Source organism: Enhydra lutris, unplaced genomic scaffold (genome assembly GCF_002288905.1).
Source record: "Enhydra lutris kenyoni isolate GAN:26980312 unplaced genomic scaffold, ASM228890v2 scaffoldscaffold3, whole genome shotgun sequence".
NCBI lineage: Eukaryota > Metazoa > Chordata > Mammalia > Carnivora > Mustelidae > Enhydra > Enhydra lutris.
In genome coordinates this window covers 45,314,703-45,332,413 of record NW_019154087.1, presented here as the reverse complement: position 1 = coordinate 45,332,413, position 17,711 = coordinate 45,314,703, and the positions used below count along the sequence as shown (strand labels likewise).

Below are 17,711 nucleotides of genomic sequence, written 5' to 3'. Positions count from 1 at the left end.
GAGAAGACAAACTTGTTTCCGAAACAGCCCACACAGGCTGTTGTCATCCTTGCTGAACAGGTAAAAATTAACCTCTGGCAGGGATCTGAGAAACAATGGTGACCAGCTCCAGGGAGGATGGAACGGTCTGGTTTTCCATATTCCTAAATGGCCTGGTTTTCCTTAGCCTCTCAAAGCCCTAACAGCTACAGCTCTCTGCCTTTTCCATGCAAACTCTTTCTTTCAGTCCCTCGAGAGAGGACCATGACCAGGCTTTAGCCACTGGATGAGCACCAGGACAAGAGGACTGGCTTCCCACGTGTTCTGCAAAACCCTCTCTGCCTGAGAAAGGTAACAAAGGAGACTGTAGCTAAATAACACTATTGTCTAGACTCTGAAACATTCAAGGAAAGACCTGTTACGCTATTGAGCTACCTCCCGGGCTGTTCTCCCTAGCTGCGAGAACTGGGAGTGCCCATCAGAGACCAGTACTGCCAATGCTGGAAAAGACCTACAGATTCACAAAGGTAGGGATTCGTGCACTGTCAGTCCCCTTGGACCCTGAGCCAATAGCAGGTATTTTCAGGACTCAGCTGTTATTCCCATGAACCTGGAGGGATTTCAGTACTTTTCCGTTATACAGCAGAACTGGGAAGGACCCCTGCACAGACAGAAGCAGCTCCTGCCTGGGGCAGCCCTTACGGAAGCATGCCAATGCCAGCGAAAGACCTCCACAGGTCCCCACGGAAAGGAAGCCCAGAAGCGGCCCTCCCTGATCACTCCTGTGATTCATTCAATAGTGCCCAGCTTTACAGATCAAGGTGAAAAAGCCCAACTGCATGATTTATGAAATAAGTTCTAGAACTACATGAGTTATGAAATTCCACATCATAATATTAGTACTACAAACTGCTTTCAGCTCTTACTTTTAACTTAAAAAATACTTCTCCCAGAAGTTTACAGAAGAAAAATATGATAGACACACGCACATCTCCTAAGGTCAGAACTGCCATTTTTCCTGGCGAAGTAATGACTGGCAAAGAACCACCTGAGAGTGAAGGCAGAAACCAGTATTTTCCCCCTGGAATTCCCAAAATGGGGGGAAAAAATCATTTGGTTGGACATGATTTTCCTAGCTTCTATTATAGAAAGCCTCAGACTTCAAGGTCAAAGTCAAGAGGAAAGTCCTTGGAGCAATAATACCAGCAGCAGTCTGTCAGAGACCCTCTCACTGGTAATGGGATATCCACGTGTTGATGGGCAGGCCTTCCCAAGGCCAGGACAAAAGTTGTGCACACCAATCTGTCCCTCGAGTTGCAAAGACGTTCTCCCAGTTCATACCACCCATGGATGAGGCAGGCGTTCCTTCTCTCAAAGACTAAGGTTCTAAGGCACCTTTCTGGATGGAACCTGGGTTGATGACAGGTCTTTACCCACCCTGCCCTCTCCAGGATGTTCAACGTCCCCTCCTGCTCTCCTCCTTCTCCACTTAGACACAGGAGAGACTCATGCTCTTGTCACTTGGGAAAACCCTTTGACCGTCATCCCTTTAGCTCTGGGCAAAGGTAACAACAGCAAGTACACTTATTAAGCACTCATAGTGTACCAGATGCTGAGCCCAGCACTGTCCCATGTAATCCTCAGAACCCAGTGTGGACACCATTATTATTGCATTTCCATACCCAAAGAAACCGACGTTTTGGGCGTTTAAACAACCAGCCAATGCCCACTCCGCTGCCAGGTGGCTGACAGGGAAGAAGCCCCTGTGTTACACTGTCTCCCATCCAAGTCGCTGGTGTCCTGCCCCCTCACTCTCCCAGAAACGCTTTGCTGAGGTCATCAGTGACCTCAGCAAGTGCTGATGTTACTCAATCTGCCTGGCTCTTCTCCTGAAGGGTCCCTCCTTGGTTTCTAGAAAATCTCACCCAGTCTCCCTTTTTCCTCTGTGCTGCTCCTTCTCAGCTCCCTGTCAAACTCCTCTCCCCCACATCACTGTCCCCTCAGTGCTCCCTAAACTCTCCCTCTGTCCTGTCACACCTACCCCCAAGTTTCAGCTATCACCAGCTAGGTGACACTTTCCTATGATGACATCTGTCATCTCCTTGTGCAGCATCCAGGTTTCCTTACTTTAACCACAGACTTCCCAGTGTCACCCCTCCTGGATTCTGAAAGGGCCAGTTACTCATTTTTCTAGCCCTGCTTGTAGTCAAGATGCTGACATGTGACTGGGACTTGGCCAGATTCTCCTGCCAGAAGCAGGGCATCGGGAGCTGGGGCCACATGGAAGGGAAGGAAGCAGAGAATCATTCTGGGAATGAGCTCGGCAGCCAGGCAGCAGGGCAGGAGTCAAGGACAGCAGTGTCCTCGGCATCTGCTTCCATGGCACAATCCTGGCTGTGCTTCTATCTGCTACAACCCGCTTCCTTGCTTTGTTTTCTGAGCCTGGTTCTTCAGTCTTCCTAGAGATTCTGAGAGCTGCCCAACATCTTCTCAATAAATTCCTTTTCTGCTTCAATCAGCCAGAACTGGTTTCTGTGGTTTGACTGATTCATTTCCCAAGACTGTGTATCTGTGGCCTAGACCCCTCTGCTGAGCTCCTGCCTTGGGTTTCCAAATGTACCAGACACCATCCCACAGACGGCCTCCAGCCCCGTCCCAATGGAATCCATGGCAGAGTTCAGCATCTGGCTCGGACTCCCCCGTCGGATCACACAGCACCGCCCACTAGTCTCCCCCAGGCCATGGTTGCCCTTGCTGTGGTTTCAGTCACCTGCCATCAACCCCAGTCCAGAAGCAGATAATCATTCTTCTGATACATAGCCAGAAAGTCAATAGCAGCCTCAGGCTAAGTCACAAAGCCTATAGCGCTCACCTCCTTCATCTCACTAGGTCAGCATTTGACATCTCACATCATCACAAGAAGGGTGAGTGCAGTACAATAAGGTATTTTGAAAGAGATCACATTCATTTAACTTTTATGTATACTGTCATAACTGTTCTATTTTATTACTATTGGTGTTGATCTGCTATTGTGCCTAATTCATAAATTAAACTTTATCATGGGTATGTATGATTAGGAATAAAAACAGCACAGCTGATCCTTGAACACAGGTTTGAAGTGCATGGGTCCACTTGTACACAAATTTTTTTTTTCAATAAATTTGATACTGTAAATGAATTTTCTCTTCCTTGTGATTTTCTTAACATTTTTCCCCCTCCAGCTTACTTTATGGTAAGAATACAGTGTGTAATTCACAGAAACTACAAAATGTGTCAACAGCCTATTTAGGTTATCAATAAGGCTTCCAGTCAACTGTGGGCTATCTGTAGTGAAGATTTGGAAGAATCAAAAGTTATACATGGATTTTCAGCTGCACCAGGAGTTAAGTACCTCCAGCCCCATTATGTTCAAGGGTCAACTGCACAGATAGGGCTCAGTACTACTTGCAGTTTCAGGCATCCACGGGGGCTCTTGAAATTTATCCTCAGTGGATATAGGGCTGTGGTGTGCCCATCTTGGTGACTGATGGCCTACCTGCCCGCGGGGAGACTTGTGGAGATTCTGACTCCTGTACTCTTCTTAACTCCCCATGCAATGGATGCTGAAGGCCCTGTGGGGACCTGACACATTCACACCCCTCAGATCTGTCCCTGCCTTCTACTGGCACTAACAGGACCTTATGTTCAAAAGGCATTTGCAATATTGTCGTTTGTTACTATTTATTTCTCATATATATTTGGTCTTTGTCCACAGTTTATGGATCACAGCTCCCAAACTCTTGGGATTTCCCAAGTGTTAAGGGTGATAAAGGAGTCTTCTGTTATGTTAATGAATGTTGGAACCCAACCTAGTGGGGGGGGGCTGGTTGCCAGGGGAAACAACCTTGTGATCAGAGACTTGGAACTTTCTCTGCCCCAACCTCCTCTTGTAGGGGTGGGGATAGGACTGGAGATTGGTTCAGCTGATGGCCAAGGACTTAGTCTATCTTTATTTTGGAGCACTGGGTGTGGTGCATAAACAATGAATTCTGTTACAATGAAATTTAAAAAATAAAAAATTAAAAAAAAAAAAGAAAGAAAGAAAGAAAGAAAGAAAGAAAGAAAGAAAGCAAGCAAGCCTCCACAAAAAACCAGAGACTACTTCCCGGGGCTTCTGGGTTGGTGAACTGGTAGGGAGGCAGAAGAGTGGAAGGTGTGGAGAGGGCGTGGAAGCTCAGCGCCCTTTCCCCAGACCCGGCCCTATGCATCTCTTCCTTTGGCTGTTGATTCATATCCTTTATCATATCCTTTAAAAAATTTATGAATCTAAGTGCTTTCCTGATTTCTGACAGCATTCTAGTAAATTAATCAAACCTAAGGAGAAGGTCATTGGAACCACCAATCTGAACCTGTCAGTCAGAAGCACAAGTAACAGTCACAATGCCAACAGGCTTGTGACTGGCATCTGAAGTGGGGGCCAGCGGAGAGGGCTGTCTTGTAGGTCTGACCCCTTAACTTATGCGATCTTTGAGTCAGAACTGAGTTGAATTCTTGGACATCCTGCTGGTGTCCTAGAATTGCTTGGTGTTATATTTGGGGGAACACCCACGCACACTGGAATTGGGTCTGGTAACCCTCAAAGAGCACTGTATTTTCATTTCAAATAATTTTAAAATATATTATTGTATTTACATCACAATCCACATGTCATAAAGAACTCCTTTAGCTAAGTGACTAAATTTGCAAAAAAAAAAAAAAAAAAGAAAGAAAGAAAGAAAGAAAGAAAAGGCAAAATAAATATATAAATAAATGAAAGAAGAGGCCAGTAATTAAGCCCATGTTTCCTAACTCCTGTTCCAACTTAAGCCTTAGTGCAATTTATGGCTTTCCATCTACAGTTTAAAGATGTAATAACACATTTTCCTAGATTCTACTATATGTTAAAATAATTGTAACTTTTATATCTGCAGAACACCAAATGCATTTTGCACTACCTTTCATTTCTAGGACACCAAGTTAGGATGAAAAAGGAATTCAGTCTCTAAGCAGCAAGAGTTGGCCAGATGCTACAATCAGAAGTGGAAGCCAAGGCAGAAATTCACAAGAACACTAAGGGAATGGGGAGACTCAGGATGAAGGACTTATCTTTCTCAGTCACAGGCAGACAATCCAAGTTTCTGCAATACTGTGGCTATTTCTAGAAAACCAAATTTGAGCTACAGAAGTGTCCATATTACTTTAGATATTAGTTCTCTGAACATAAGACCCAGCTATTTTTTAAAGCTCATCTACAACCCTTTCAGCAACTGGGTAGCTATACTTATTCACATGATAAAAGCAGCAATGCCAAATCACACTGCCATTAATTTCTTCAGTTTCCCTGCATTAAGAGATGACAATAGCCAAAGCAGTTTGAACCAAAGGCTTATGGTCTTGCATATAAGACAAGGTGGAGCACAGTCCCTGAGATGGAAAAAATGGGTGTGGAGCAGGTTAGGAAGTATTCTGGAAGAGGTGGCACAGAGTAGGGCTTGGAAGGCTGGATGTGCTGTCTTCAGGTGAAATGAAGGAGGAATTCCAGACAAGGGGAGAAACAGAAATTAAGGCACACAGACCACAGAAAGGCAAAGAAGGAAAAACACTGACATATGCAAAGCAATTTCTTAGTTTCTTGGTAGAATGAAAGAATAATACTATGTCATTTCACATCCCAGAGCAACACTTTAATTCAAACACAATGAACTCATTTAAAAAAAAAAAAAAATGTTAAGTTTTATTCACTTAAGTAATCTCTACACCCAACAGTGGGTCTTGAACTCATGACCCCGAGATCAAGAATCAGATGCTCTACCAACTGAGTCAGCTAGGTGCCCCAGTTTTTTTTTTAATTCCCAATGTGAGCAATATATCAAAATCATCTTCAGGCAACTACAGAGACTATTAGCAATCCCTTTGGAAAACTCTAATGAAAAATGTCAACACTTTTTAACTGTTTCTCACGGCCTTCTTGGCCAGAGCAAGTGAAGGACTCATGGCATCAGCTTACTGGGAAGGCAAGGCGATGGTTAGTCTCGCCCAATACTAACTTGTATGTCCAGGCATTCCTGTTTCTCAGAATACCTGGACAACAAGTCACTCTCCAACAAGGTCAGGTCTTCTTTAAAAGTGAAACAAAAAGTGAAACTGCCCTCTGATTTTTTGGTTTGTTTTTGTTGTTGTTGTTAATGTAGCAGCAGCTCTTTTAACTGGCCTGTCAAGCTGTCTACGAAACACCATGGCTCACACCACACACTTGCCCACAGAGCATCGCTTAGGACTGCCAAGCTCACGTCTTGTAGGATAGAATCCCACTGTCAGAATGTCTCAAGCGCTGATTTTTCTCATGTGAAACCCAAGTAATACTGACACTGGAGAAACTAGACTAGAATGTTCCCAGAAAGACAAGTACACCTTACTACAAATCAGAAGGGCTGGGTTATTTTTTTTCCCCTAGGGACTGCAGCGGGTGAGTGGGGAAGGCTTAAAAATGTGTTATGTCAAAAACAATCTCCCCTGGAGAGATAATGGTAAAGGTTTCATGGTTTCTTTCCCAGGGTTCTGTGTGACAGGAATTTGTTCTTCAGCCCTTATTATCTCTTCTCTCCCTCTTGCATATCATTTTTTGCTGGGCACCTTTCCCAGGCTCCCTTGCAGCTGGATATGGCTATGGGACCAAGTTCCAACAAATGGGAGGTAAGCTGGAGTATTGTGCAGCAGCTTCCAGGAACCCTCTGGACCTCTCCTTCATTCCTTCCTCCTACCTGCTGTCATGGACACAAGCCTCTTCGCCCTGCATCCTGAGTACCAGGCCCAGGACCCTAGGGAAGGCAATGCATGATCTGGAGGGAGCAGGGGTCCCTGAACACTTCCTGGCGCTAAAGGCTATGGAAGTCCAGACTCACATAGAAGATATAAAACTATCTCTTTTTTTTTTTTGCCTTATTTTTAAAAATTTATATAAAATCAATTAATCAATATATTGTGTATTATTAGTTTCAGAGGTAGAGTTTGTGATTCATCAGTTGTACACAACACCCAGTGCTCATCACATCAGGTGCCCTCCTGATGCCCATCGCCCAGTTACCCCATCCCAAACCCACCTCCCCTCCAGTAACTCTCAGTTTATTTCCTGGAGTTAAGAATCTCTATTATTTGCCTCCCTCTCTGTTTTTAATCTTATTTTATTTTTCCTTCCCTTTCCCTATGTTCATCTGTTGTTTCTCAAATTCCACGTATGAATGAAATCATATGGTATTTGTCTTTCCCCAACTGACTTATTTTGCTTAGCATAATACCCTCTAGTTATCTATGTTGTTGCAAATGGCAAGATTTCATTTCTTTTGATGGCTGAGTAATATTCCATTGTGTGTATATATCTCACATCTTCTCTGTCCATTCATCTGTTGATGGACATCTGGGCTCTTTCCGTAGTTTGGCTATTGTGGGCATTGCTGCTATAAACATTCGGGTGCATGTGCCCCTTCAGGTCACTCTATTTGTATTTCTGGTGTAAATACTCAGTAGTGCCATTGCTGGGTTGTAGGGTAGCTCTATTTTCCACTTTTTGAGGAACCTCCATGCTGTTTTCCAGAATGGCTGCACCAGCTTGCATTCCCACCAACAGTATAGGAGGGTTCCCCTTTCTCTGGATCCTCTCCAGCATCTGTTATTTGCTGACTTGTTAATTTTAGCCATTCTGACTGGTATGAGGTGGTATCTAATTGTGATTTTGATTTGTATTTCCCTGATGCCGAGTGATGTGGAACATTTTTTATGTGTCTGTTGGCCATTTGGATGTCTTCTTTGCAGAAATGTCTATTCATGTCCTCTGCCCATATCTTGATTGGATTACTTGGGGTTTTTTTGGGTGTTGAGTCTGGTAAGTTCTTCATATATTTTTGATCCATCTTGTTTTAAATCTCTGGTATCTTAAAATTCTGTTACCTAAAAACTTAATTCTAACTAAAACAGCTTCTCACCCTTCTCAAACACCAGAAATGGCAGGAGTCACTGCTGAACAGAACTAATACCAGGTAACTTACCCACCCTTCCAGCCTCTGCTGGCCCCGGGGGAGACAGGCTCCCAGTGCCGCCTCCCTTTCATGTGGTCCAGAACCACAGCTTCCTAATAAATCAGAAGGCTACATAGTTAAAGCAATAAAAGTAACCCAAATCTGATGGCAAAACAAAGAAACTTCTAAGTAAAGAAAGGATAGCTCCTGGCCGCCTTTTACTGGGAAGTCATTGACTGTGGTAGTAGCTTTCGGTAGCTTTGTTCACAAGCTGGTGTAAAATGAGAAATGCTTGTGTATGAACCACTTTTAGGACTGGGCACACAGAAACTACCTTATAGTTTAGAACCTATCGTTCTGCTCCTAAGCACACATGAAGGGACAATCCCATGCAGGGACCTGGAAGGACCCCTATGATACACTTCAGGGAACCCAGGGTAGGAGGGCAGTCCCTACTGATGTGACCACACCAGAAATATAAGATGTGCTAGAAGGAACACACAGGTGCTGTCCCCACCTGATCTGCTAGGAGTAAGTCCTCGAAGGGGCCTTGCCAATAAGAGCCCAACACCACTTACATTGCCATGAAGGCAAGGAATAAAAACTAGCCTACTTTTCAAAGACTGCTTGAAACACACTCAATTATTGACATGCACTGCCTCCTTCCCTGGGGATGGATGTCAGGAGCCCCAGGTCAGAAAGCAACGACCCTCCTGCTGTACCCAAAGTCCTTCAACCCTGTGACAAACTGTGGAGCTCTTGCAAAGCCAGAAGAGGAAGAACAGAGATAATGGTGTCCTGCTTCCTACTCTGTCCTGGGAGGAAGGACTCCAAGGATCAAGAAGGTTTTAGCAATGAAAGAAGGTTGTTGCATTCCCAAGGCCTACAGGTAGGTGACGATCCCCATGAGAAACCAACACACAAGAGCGGAATTAACCAGAAAGATGAGTATAAGAGATCACCTACTGTTCTTGTGGCCAGAATTCAGTTTTCACTATTATAAAATTAAGATAGGTAGGTAGGTCGACTGCAAGGATTAAATGAAATTTACATTTAAAGAGCTTGCAAAGCACCCAGCAGAGTGTTTGCTCAGTGAGTAGAGAAGTGTCGAGAAGTGTCAGTTCTAAGGTCGAAGAAAAGCAAAATAGTAAAGACTGATATTCTGATTTCCATAGACTCCAGAGAAACAAATCAGGACAAGGTGAAAAAAGAGTCTGTTTTAGAATTGAATTTATTGTGTCTGTGTGTGTGTGGGTGGGTGGGGGGTTAGGTGGCTGGGGGAGGCAGGCAGGCAGAATGCCTCCAACTTAATTCAAGAGAGCTGACAGCTCCAGGCTGCACTCCCCTGGAACAGCAACAAAAGTAGCTGCAGCCACCCTTTCATTTCAGCCCAGGGAATTTAATTGTTCTTAATTATACAGGCGCCACTCACATGCAAATAGTGCATGAGAGGTTGTCCTTTTAAATTGTAATTTTTCTTTCAAACCTCTGAGGCACTCAAGTGTTATTGCTGAAGATGTCAGGAAGAAAGAGCGGCCCTGTGGTCACTCAAGCCCAGGAGAGAGGCCCCTCTTCATGGGCCCTCCCTCCCTTTGTCTGGCCCTGCGGGCTTGTTAACCCTCCCACTGGTCAGAACCGGCCCCAGCACTGCAGCCCAGCTCCATCTCTAATATCTCCCCCTTTGCTTCAGGCATTCTCCACCCCTAGACAAAGCCCAGGATGAATCCAGAGCAGACTCCAGGGCCCAGCAGAGAAGGGAGGGGAAAGCAGAGATAACCAGTGCCAACAGTTTGATCCACTCCATCCTTTTGTCAAGGTGCTCTCATCCCCAAAAAAGTGGAGTGACCTAATAAAAACTGTGTTTTGCAGGTAGTAATAGCACCACGAAAAAAATGCTGCCAACAAATAACGAGAAACAAAACTGTCCCATGCACAATAATTACAACCAAAGAATGCACAGAGGGGGCACCTGGTCATGATCTCAGGGTCCTGGGACTGAGCACCAGCCCCTACCTCACCACCTCCACCCCCCACCTACTTCTGATCTGCCTCCACCAAATAAATAAACAAAATCTTAAAAAAAAAAAAATACACATAAGAACAGGAGAAGGCAGGACTAAAATTAAGGGCAATGTCAGGAACATCTCCCTCTCCCTCGATTCTCCAAAACCGTTAAGCGGCTTAACGTCTCTGAGAAAAGTGAATATTTTTCAGTTATGTGGTTTTAGGAAACTCAAGAGCAAAAGGAAGGCATTCTTTTTAAACATCACTTATGATCATTTCTTTTGATCAATTCCAAGAACACATTTCCACATTTATAAGTTATTTTAAAACTAAGAGAAGCTTCAATTCCAGAACACTTGGTTGTTACTTTGTTCTACTTCCCTAAGTCACTAGTTAGACCCCACAGTCCCCCAGGGACTCCTCTTCCTTCATTACTTCATCAAGACAGAGACCCCCAGGCTGAAAGCCTTCTCTCTCCGGCCTATGTGCCCTCACTGGCTGATCTGGTCCAATCTCAGGATCCAAACATCACCCCAAGCTTACATCTCCAGCCCAGCCCTCTCTCCAGTCCCACCCCTTGGCTATGCACCCCCAGGTCAACTGGATGTCTACAAGACATTTAAAAAAAAAAAAAAAAAAGTCTGAAACAAAACTCTTTACCCCACTGGCTTCGTCGATAGCCATCTCAGCTCAGTTGTTCTAGCCAATACTCTTGGAATCATCCTGGACTGTTCTCCGCCTCTCCCCCCACATCAGTTTGTTGGAAATCTTATGAGTTCTGCTTTCAAAGCATATCCAGAGTCTCACCACCTTCACCGCCTCCAGGATGGCCAGAGGATGCTCATCTCCCTGTCTTGATTCCTGGCTGCCAGGCCTCAACTGACCTCAAGGGCTCTCCCTGCTGTCGAGGCCCCAGACCAGCCTTTACACATTTAACTCAGATCATCTCACTGTGTTCTGCTCAGAACCCCCGCAAAGACTGTCCACTGCTAATGTCTCCCCTGAACCCTACACCACACACACCCCCTCATTGCCTTCAATTCCTTCCCCTCCTTGGTAGGTGGTCTGCTCTGTGAGCACTCCCGGGCCTAAGTTCCCACCGTCAAGAGCCTCTGGAGGGGCTCTTCTGTCAGCAAGTTCTTCCCTCACACAACTTCATGGCCAACCCCATGACCTCCTCCAAATCTGTATTAAAAAATCTCTCCCTCTGAAGAGCCGCCCCACTCTAATGACAGTCGCCACCCCACCCACAGTCCTCATCTTTTCCCTCGCCCTTGCCCAACCTCCTCCATACCACGGAGGGTCTTCAAACACCCATTAGTTTCAGCTGTTTATTGTATTTAGGTTTGCTGCCTCCTTCCCATCCCCGATCTGAAGGCAAGTTCCACCAGGACAGGGATTTTGGTCTGTCTTGTGGGCCAACGTGTCCCAAGAGAACAGTTGCTGGATAGGATTTGGTAAGTAAAAGAAAACCTTTTCAGCTGATGCCACGGATTTATAAAATCACAGTTCAGGCCTCAGAATACCTTTTTAATTATCCAGTATGAAGTCAGCCTCGCCATAACACAGCAGAACCACAGGATCATGAAAAAAAAAAAAAAATTCCAAATTTCAATTTAAACCTTTACCGAATTTCATTCTAAGGAAAACAAAGAGCAAATGAATGAACGATGTATACAACAGTCTTAGAAACCAGTTAAGCTGTATTAGAAATCAGTTAAGTTGTATTTTTTATTCATCTTTAAAAAAAAGTCAGGCCTAGTCATGTCAAGGGTATACAAAATGTCTAGATATCAAGACAACTAAGAAATTTAATGGGCACCTGGGTGGTTTAGTTGGTTAAGAGGTTGAGCATCTATCTGTCTGACTTCCACTCAGGTCATGATCCCGGAGTCCCGGGATTGAGCCCTGCACTGGGTTCCCTGCTCAGTGGGGAGCCTACTTCTACCTCCCCCTTTGGCCCTTCCCCTGTTCTTGTTCTCTCTCAAATAGATAAAATCATAAAAAGAAGACAACTAAGAAATTTTAAAAAAACAGGATAGTGAACCTTTTGAGGAAAATAAGGCAGTGGATCAGGCACGGAACATCTTGGAAGAGTAAAGCTAGTAACATAAGAGACCCGCTTTGTTCACCCGTGGCTGGGCAGAATCTTTTAGAAGGCAGCATCCAGGGCCTGGGCCTGCTTCAAATCCCTGACACCATCCGAATCAGCATCACTAATTACCACAGCATGCCTGAGATGGCTGTTTTGTCCCGCTGCTTAAACGAGTAGATTCATAATTCCAGAATGAAGAAATCAAAACCTACTGTATTTATAAATACCGGGTACACAAAACCCAAGTCGAGCTGAGATGAGCCCTAAAACCACACCCTCAGCTTCAGCCCTGGATCAGCACCAGTTGGGAACCCAGGTGCACCCCAGCTCCACACTAGTCCTCCATGAGGCCAACATGGAGGTAAAAGATCCAAGAGAGGGAGGGAGAATCCCGAAATTCACTTACTCCTTGGAGCCAACAACCCTCCTTCTACCAGATTAAAAGGACTAACAAATTCCCTTGATGCTTAACCTAATGATTGGAGTCTGTCACCTGAGGCTGAAAAGGTCCCAACTAGTAGTTAGACAAGCCCAGTAACTAAAATGTAACTCATAATGAGGTTGGGTCCAAAAGTCAGAAAAGCAAGTAACCTTTGGAACATTAAAATCTATTTTATGACTATATATAAAAACACATGCTTTCTGAGAAATACGCTGATTCTGCAGAGGGCCTAACGTCATCTGCATCCCCACCAAAGAAACAAAAAAAAAACAAAAACAAAAACAGAAAAAAAGTGTCTCTTCAAAAGTGCAAACTAACTTTTCTTTACAAAAGAACCAACAGCTTCTTTTAAGAGGGACAGAAATGTTCTAAAATTAGATTGTGGTGATGGCTGCCTAGTCTCGCAGATAGACTAAAAACCGTGAATAGTGTACTTTAAATGGTTGAATCATACTGTATATGAATTATGTCTCAATAAAGCTGTGCTTTTGTTAAGAACCTAAGCAACCGCACAGTGCCAGCGTCCTTGTTCAGTCATTCCGTCAGGATTCAGGGTGGCAAGGGAAAGAGGAAGCCCCTTCCTCCTCCCCAACATACACCCACCCAAGCCCTCCAAGCTGATTGCCTTTCTGTGCACACAGATGCCTCTTATACATAATGAGAATGCCATATGCAGATGCATTTGATTAGCGCCCTCCACATTTCCCATCATTATGCAGCACTTGGTGAGCTGCAGTTAATTCCTGCCCATTATCCAAGTGCCAAATCATTCTGCCTAATTTCGAGCAGCCCGGCAGCTGCAGAGGAAAAGCAGTCTTGCCCGTCCGTGGAGGCCCATGTGACATACAGCCCCCGCTGCTATGAGGACTCCAGTCTTCTAGGGCTAATCAATTCCAATCAAGTGGGCACTATTAGACTACAGAATAGTGGTGACTTCCTGCTTCATCTGTTAGCTTGTACCTTCCAAAAGCCAGCATGAGAGGATGAAGGACAGGTGCAGAAATCAGGACTGGTGTTTTTGTTTCTGGGGGTGGAGGTGGGGGTGGGTGCCGGGTGAAGAAATCAAAGAAGAACAGAACACTGTTTACACCAAGAAAGGTCCTCTACCCGCCTGCTGTCTCCATCCCCATAGTAATCTACGTGGACATGTGAGCCCTGATCCTTAAATCACCTGGTCTACAGAGCTCGGTGAACCCCGAAACCACTAAATTATTCCTAATTTGCCAGTTCTCCAAATAATCCTTTGACCTCTCTTCTGAGGAGGCACTTCTGTATTTTAAATAGCTTTCATTGTGACTTTCCCTTAACTATAAACAGAGATTAAAAAAATGTACTAATAGTATTTTATACAATGAAACGGTGGTATTATAGTGTAAAATACCATAGTTATACAATAAATAAAATACGGAAACTTCACACTTAAATTGTTAACTCTTGCTAGAAACAACTCAATTTTTATCCTATATTCAGTAACACTTCAGAAGTACTTTTCTTTCCTCTAGTAATAACAAAAGAAGGAAATCCTGTGCACTCCACTCTAGAAATACTACCACATTCTGGTGGTAGTCACAGAATTAATCCTGTTAAATTCAAGAAAAGGTTAATCCTCAGCAGTGGAATCTTTAAAAAGGATCATGATGGGGTACCTCAGTGGCTCAATCAATTGAGCCTCGGACTCTGGGTTTCTGCTCAGGTCCTGGTCTCAGGGTGGTGCGATTAGCCCCACCTACCTCAGTCTCCGAACTCAGCAGAGGTCAGTTTGAAGATTCTCTCTTGAAGATTCTCCCTCTACCCTCCCCCTCTAGCACACAGCGGGCACAGGCAAGTGTGCTCTCTCTCAAATAAATAAATAATTCTAAAAACAAAACCAAAAAAGGGGTCATCATGAGCATAGCTCCTAGACTCAAGAAATTAGTCCACTGGTATCCAATTTATGCATCCTTCAGAGATAACCAGGAACAGCTTTTTTTTAAATATGGACTTCAGGACTGCATCACCTCTTCCTGGGTCAGAATCTCAGGAGATAGAGCCTGGAAATCCGCACTGTTAGAACAACTCCCTCCGGCAACTCCAGTCTTCTTGCCCCCATTAGGAAAACAGAAGTCGCATGTGCATGACAGAACCACAGATCCATTTACCCATCTCTCTGCTGCTCATTCTGGGATTCTTCCAGGGAAACGTCTGTTTCCAATACAGCTCATTCATTCTCATCATAAAATTCTTCGGTCTCATTGAGAATCAGGAAATAAGCTAGCTATTTTAAGCAGAGAGAGATTTTCACATAGGGAATTAGATGCTTATGAGCTTGCTGGAAGGTTCAAGGGAGCAGTCTCTCTGCTGGGCCTCTAGAAGGGACTCCCAGAATAAGAGGAAAGCGGCCCCAGCAAGAATCCTGGTCACACTGGGGAGGTGTGCCACCTGTCACACTGGGGAGGTGTACCACTCCAGGAAGCAGTTCTAGGACTACCGAGTCAGGAACATCCCATCAGCTGGGATCACAGGACCTGAGAGCTATCTCTGCCACCACTGTTGGTCCTACACCACACAGCCCCTAAGTCAAAGTAGGGAAGACTCATTCACTTTTTGCTAACCCCCAGAGGCCAACTTCCATGAGCTAAACGTGCTTCTGATGCTACTGCAGTCAACAGTGATCACCAGAGCCAAGTCCAGCATGCCAGCCTTGCCCTGAGCAGAGGACCTCAGCTCCACAGCCAACTGAGAAGGCACTCCCCCACTCCACAGTCCTCAACACTCTCTTGTCTCCCTCACCCACAGGACCTCCTCTGGCCTTTCTTCTCTCCATGTCCCCTTCCTGTGGGGACGACAGCTCACTCAGATCCCAGTACCAAACCTAGTATCTTTCTTCTTTTCTGATTCCACTCATAATGCAGCCTTCTCTAGGTATTTTATAGGGTCCTGATTTTTGTCATCCAAAACTGGACCTTTGCCCCCAAATCCCATCATTTACCAAATCAATGCCACTTAAACAAAGCGGATAGGATTAACAAAAAATATGCTACCACCACCTTCACAAGAAAACGCTAGTAATCACATCATCAAGATCTGCCCAAATTCAACCAGTACTTTTCATGCAGTATTTTCTAAACCGTATGTCCAACATAGCACGAGGATAAAGGCCTCTGACCACGAGGAGCTGCTCTCCTCGGAGGAGCAGCAGAGACCCAAGGAAAAAGAACAGCACACACAGCAAGAATTTTAGATGCTGAAACTAAAATATTTGACCCCAATATTAACTACAAACTACTCAGATTTTAAAGAAAAACGTTTGTTCTCTTCTTAAAGCATGTGTGAGGTCTCGTGGAATGAACATATGGTAACATCTTGTGTAACAGCCCACAGTGTCCATTTTTGCAATCAGATCTTACTTAATACAATACCACCGTGTGACTTCAAAACATGGGCATATGTCGAATAATGGAAAATCTCCCACAGTTACCCGGCCAGGGTGAGGAGTGGAGAGAGAGCTTTAAAGCAAATAAAATCATTCCTAACACAAGGAGTCAGGCCAGACAGCACACTATAGTGTAAGATGCACATTAATTTTTTAATTTATTTTCTCCTGTGAGCAAACTACTTGTACTCCTAGATTTAACTTGGTGTCATATTTGTGCTTACATGAAGATCCTACCCCCCCACCCCCAGAGGGTTTCAGTTTTCTCTTCTCATTGTCTTTTCACATCTTTTGGCCTACTGCCTTCCAAAGCAGCAGCACCGGTTTCTGAATAAGGAATGCACATAAGTTTCTCACTGTACACATTCACTTTCAGTAAGTGGAAACATATACATAGAGTAGGTTTCTCTTCAAGTTATGCTCAAGGTAGAAGAGGCATACCCACATAAACTTGCTAATTTGTTTTAAGTGGAAACTTCACTTCCATTTCTTTTGTAAAAGGATTCCATCCCATCCTCCCCATTTTATAAGCATGCTGTATGCAATTTCCTTAAATAGAAAATACAGCGTCATCGGGACGCCTGGGTGGCTCAGTTGGTTAAGCAGCTGCCTTCGGCTCAGGTCATGATCCCAGCGTCCTGGGATCGGGTCCCACATCGGGCTCCTTGCTCATCAGGGAGCCTGCTTCTCCCTCTGCCTGCCATTCTGTCTGCCTGTGCTTGCTCTCTCTCCCTCTCTCTCTCTCTCTCTCTCTGACAAATAAATAAATAAATAAAATCTAAAAAAAAAAAAAAAAAAAAAAAAAAAAGAAAATACAGCGTCATCAATCATTTCTTTTACTACTGCAAATACAACCAACTCAATATGGAACAGAACAGTCCCACTTTATTGTTCTTATTATTATTATTTTTTTTTCAGTTAGCCAACATATAGTACATTTCCACCTTCTATAGATGAAAGTCAAAGTTCACGGGCACTGGATTAAATGTCATTCCTCATAAGCATCAAGGTACAATTACAAACTATCCAGCAGATCACTAAAGATAATGGAACAGATGACTGATGAATGGTCTCCGAAGCCGTCTGGACAGTGGGGTAAAAGCAATGGGAGGTTCTTCTTTACCTCACAGAACCCTACTTCCAGACGATGTGATCCTCCCAGATCAGACTAAATGCAAAGCTGCCCTACAGAAAGGGAGCAACAATCCATACCTGGTGTGACCTGTAGCACATATCATCAGATAAGGACTCTGGCTATCATTTCTCTTGAGTTTCTAACCTATCTCTAGGCCATACTCTTTGAGGGAGGAGTCAGCTCCCCCAAGCCCAAACCAATTCCTTTTTCCCCTATGCTACTTCCCTTAGTCTTGGAAACTCTAAAACTGAAGCGTGCATTGTCAACTGCTTTGCTTGATACACAGCAACTTCAATACAAACATTTTATGAGACAGGTCCAGGAAGGGAACCCACAGAGACAAGACCAGTGTTTTAAAGAAAGAACAACATAAGAGAAAACGGAAGCGACAGTTATTTCCTCCTTAAGTTCCAAAATAAGGCTTTTCCTCCTCTACCTGCTTTAAGCTGACACTTGTTCTCACCTTGTTTTTAACTGTCTTGTTGTTTTTAAACCTAGAGGTTTCCCCCTAAATTTCCACAGGTGGATGGGTTTATCTGCATTACTACAACCAGACTGGACATTCCTTATTTTAAGACTGGTCCTCTTTTTTCAGTATTTTAAAACATGCCACA

General features: G+C 44.3%; 1 protein-coding gene across 3 annotated transcripts in view; it reads right to left on the bottom strand.

The window, feature by feature from the left end:
• LOC111153576 (transmembrane protein 131-like) overlaps positions 1–17,711 on the bottom strand; it is a 156,170-nt gene that overhangs the window by 81,058 nt on the left and 57,401 nt on the right. The window lies entirely within an intron of this gene.